The 3,918-nt window shown below is 43.5% G+C and overlaps 1 long non-coding RNA gene across 2 annotated transcripts; it reads left to right on the top strand.

Annotated features, from left to right (window-relative positions):
* The first annotated feature begins 1,905 nt into the window (after positions 1 to 1,905).
* Positions 1,906 to 3,625, top strand: LOC129482209 (uncharacterized). 2 transcript variants are annotated; one of them, XR_010120682.1, is made up of 4 exons: positions 1,906 to 2,052; positions 2,299 to 2,361; positions 3,243 to 3,282; positions 3,370 to 3,449. It is a non-coding gene; the product is annotated as an uncharacterized lncRNA (long non-coding RNA). The 2 variants fall into 2 exon arrangements; XR_008657630.2 differs by having other exon boundaries at positions 3,243 to 3,625.
* The last annotated feature ends 293 nt before the right edge of the window (positions 3,626 to 3,918 follow it).

Below are 3,918 nucleotides of genomic sequence, written 5' to 3'. Positions count from 1 at the left end.
CCCAGGGTTTTGACACAATGCTGTGCTCTTTTCTGCTGAAAGGGCACTGGATTCTACTAAAGGCTAGATCTTGATGACATCAAGATCAATGGGCTCTGAGCTGCCCATCATGAACTTCCATAAGATTGGGTGTGCATACATAGCAACAATCCATCATCAATTAAAAGTGCTATATAAAAGGTCAGGCTTTAGAAGATCAGGAGGACACAAGAAAGTTGCATAGGCAGGTGGCTCAGACTCTAGGGCCTCAAAAGGAATTTCCTATAACCAGTTATCAGAGGGGTGAAAAAAAACTTAAGGCTGATTTAAAGATGGGTCTGTACAATATGTTGGCATCAGCTGGAAGTGGACTACTGCAGTATTACCATTCTGTTGAGAAGTGTTTCTGAAAAAATGATGAAAGGCAATCCTCTCGGTGGGGACAACTTTGAGCATATATTAGGATGTCCTCTTTATCTGGAAGGAGACAGGATTTTTGTATGAGGATTTTTGTGACCCATACGAATGCTTACAAAACGGCATCCACTGAATAGGCTTTCAATAATCAGATGGGCAGGCCAGGCACGGTGGCTCACGCCTGTAATTCTAGTACTTTGGGAGGCAGATGCAGGCAGATCACAAGGTCAGGAGATCGAGACTATCCTGGCTAACACGGTGAAACCCTGTCTCTACTAAAAACACAAAAAATTAGCTGGGGGTGGTGGCACATACCTGTAGTGCCAACTACTTGGGTGGCTGAGGCAGGAGAATCGCTTGAACCCGGGAGGCAGAGGTTGCAGTGAGCCAATATTGCACCACTGCACTCCAGCCTGGGCAACAGAGGCAGACTCCATCTCAAATAATAATAGTAATAATCATCATCATCATCAGATGGGCAAAAAGATCCATTCTGTGGATGGTGGTCAGCTTCTTTATTCAGCTACACCAGTTGTTGTTCAGTGGGCCCATATGTAACTAACGATGGCAACAGGGACGGGGCTATCCATGGGATCAAAAACATGGACTTCCTTCTCCAAGGCAGAAAACGCAGCCTGCCAACAAGAGAAGCCAACAGTGAGCTCCTGAATGCACCATTCCTTGGGATTCAGGGGACATATTGATTATGTTGGACCTCTTCCGTCATGGAGGGGCAGAGATTTGTCCTCATTGGAATAGACACTTTTTTTTAAAACTTTTCCTATTCAAAATGGTTCTGCCAGCATCACCATCTGTGGACTTATGGAATGTCATGATGCTGTGATTCATTTTCGGGATATACACTGTTGCTTCTCTCCAAAGATATCATTTGAAAGCAAGAGAAACTGGCTCGTGTTCTTGGAATTCACTAATCGTATCACATACCCCAACACCTGAGAACAAGTAACCTGGCAGACTGGTGGATTGGACTACTGAAGCCATAATTAGAGCACCACATGTGAGACAACACCCTGTGAGATCAAGTGCTGTCCTACGGGATGGAGTATATGCTTTGGGCCAGTGACCAACAGATGGTGCTATTTCTCTTACAGCCCAAATACCCAGGTTCTGGAACCGATTACACTTTATGACCCACTGACAAAGTGTATTTTCCTTTCTCCACGCTAGAGACTCTTGTGGTTTATAGATCTTTGTTCCTGTCTTAGTTTGGATTCTTATCCTAAGACAAGGTGTTGGGTGCAGATTGCATCCCACTAAGCACAAGCAGGAAAAGATGAAAACGAGTCAGAGAAGGGAGAAAAGCCAGTAAGGTGTGTAATGATGAGCAGGTGACTGCTGAGGGCAACTGAAGCTCAATCTCACCAAGAACTCTCTGAAAAAATAGTATGGAACAAGTTTTAGAATTGTCCTTTAAGAGGTTGGGAAAGCAAAGCGTATATCCACCAACCCCAATTCATAGGGTGATACGCATTTTCCTTTGGCAGAGTACAAGAGAAAGCCCACGTGAAGAGAGGACAAAGGAGGAAAAGCTGTCATTGTGCAGGAAACTCTCTATCACAGCTGCCAGTGAAGTCGGGTGGGCCAAGGGGACATGGAGAGAGACATCTGCCTCAGCTGATAAATTTCCCAAGGGAGGTATGCTCTCATCTTTGGGGTACATAATAATGGTCTCATTAAGTGAGAAGTTGAAACTACCACCTGACTATTTTGGGGTCCTCATCCTACTGAACCAACAAGGAAATGAGGAATTATAATGGATGGAGTGATAAGTTCCAATTAACAGGGGAAATTTGGGTTGCTGCTACACAATGAGGGCAGGAAAGATCCTATCTAGAACCCAGTGGGAACCACTGGGGCACCATTTTATTCTTCTACTTCCAGTAGAAAATGTTAAAAGAAGAACTCAATAAAGACAAGACCCAGTAAAGGCAAGACTCAATAAAGGTAAGACCACTAAGGACTCAGATCCTTTAAGAACAAGGGTTTGGATCACTACTCAGATGAAGGACCACAACCAGCCAAAGTGTTAACTAAGCACAATGGGACCAGGGAATGAGAGTGAGGGAAGGAACTGATAAATATCCACTGTACCCTTAAGACCAGTTATGGAAATGACTATGCATATATTTGTTATGTATATATTAATATTAACCAATTATTTTTCCTCTTTCTTACTATTTTGTACAAAAAGGTCAATGGTATTTAATTTTGCCAGTTAGTTCAGATATTACCAGACCATGAAAAGCCACAGTTTGATGGAGAAAACTGTAAATTCACTGAACATCTAGGACTCTAAGATGGCAATGATGACTAATCTCCCTATGTTGAGGAGACAATGAGGACATCTTCATTTGTATAAAGTATAATTACATTGTGTTAGACAGAAACATGAAGTTGTTGTAAGATAGGAGGCAAATATAGAAAAATAGTAAAGATGTGGACTGGCTGGGCTCAGTGGTTCACATCTGTTGTCCCAGCACTTTGGGAGCCGAGGCAGGCAGATCGCTTGAGCCCAGGAATTTAGGACCAGCCTGGGCAGCATGGTTAAACCCCATCTCTACTGAAAGTACAAAAATTAATGGGGCATGGCGGCGCATGCCTATAATCCCAGCTACTCAGGAGGCTGAGGTGGGAGAATTGCTTGAGCCCAGGTGGTGAGATTGCAGTGAGCCAAGATCATGCCACTGCGTTCCAGCCTGAGCAGGAGAGTGAGACTCTATCTCAAAATTAAAAAAAAAAAAAAAGATGTGAACTGTGACACTTATTTGCCTGTTAGTTCTTGGATCCATTCCCTGATCTTGCCCTATGCTGGTCTGATTTTCAAGGAACTACATTTCCCAGGATCCCTTGATAAATCGCTTCCAGGTATGTTTGACCAATGGAAGACCCTGATAGAACACCAGAGTATGGAAGTAAGGAATCATCAAGGCATTTCTCTCACTCCTTCCTCAGGCAGCATCTGCAATAGTGGCTATGTTTCCTCCGTGTCCCCAGCTCTCACTAAACAGTTCCTTCCTTCATGATCCAAGCACCTTGCCGTGATCCTAGCTTATAAGCAGTACCAGTATCAGCCTCTGGTAACACTACCTCCTCCTGTTGTCCCTCTATCGCTAGAAGTGGCAGCAGCTGTGTAATGTTGCTAATACGTGGTTTGTCTAATTGTCTACTATTTGACTTCTCAACCCTTCTATCAACTTGTATAAGTAAAATCCTGAATTAAATCTCTGCTTTTCAGACCTAGGGTGGGTTATGTTTTCTTGATAAAGCTAACTGATACATAACCTAATGTTATTTAATCCCATGCCCAGTCTGGTTCTCTATGGGTGTTTATAATCTGCTGGTGGCCGACTTGGCATAGTGACAAGGGTCTGAGCTGTAGTCATCATCTCAGTGGTGAATGTAGGCAGAATAAAGTACCAGAGGTGAAAGCTACAGCTATGGGTTGGATGTGAGGAGCACATGGTCCAAGCTACCTTTGGCCCTTTTAATTTCACAACACTT

The sequence above is a fragment of the Symphalangus syndactylus genome, chromosome 5 (assembly GCF_028878055.3).
Source record: "Symphalangus syndactylus isolate Jambi chromosome 5, NHGRI_mSymSyn1-v2.1_pri, whole genome shotgun sequence".
In the NCBI taxonomy this organism is placed as follows: Eukaryota; Metazoa; Chordata; class Mammalia; order Primates; family Hylobatidae; genus Symphalangus; species Symphalangus syndactylus.
The sequence above is the reverse complement of the archived record's forward strand: the minus strand, read 5'-3'. Positions and strand labels throughout refer to the sequence as shown.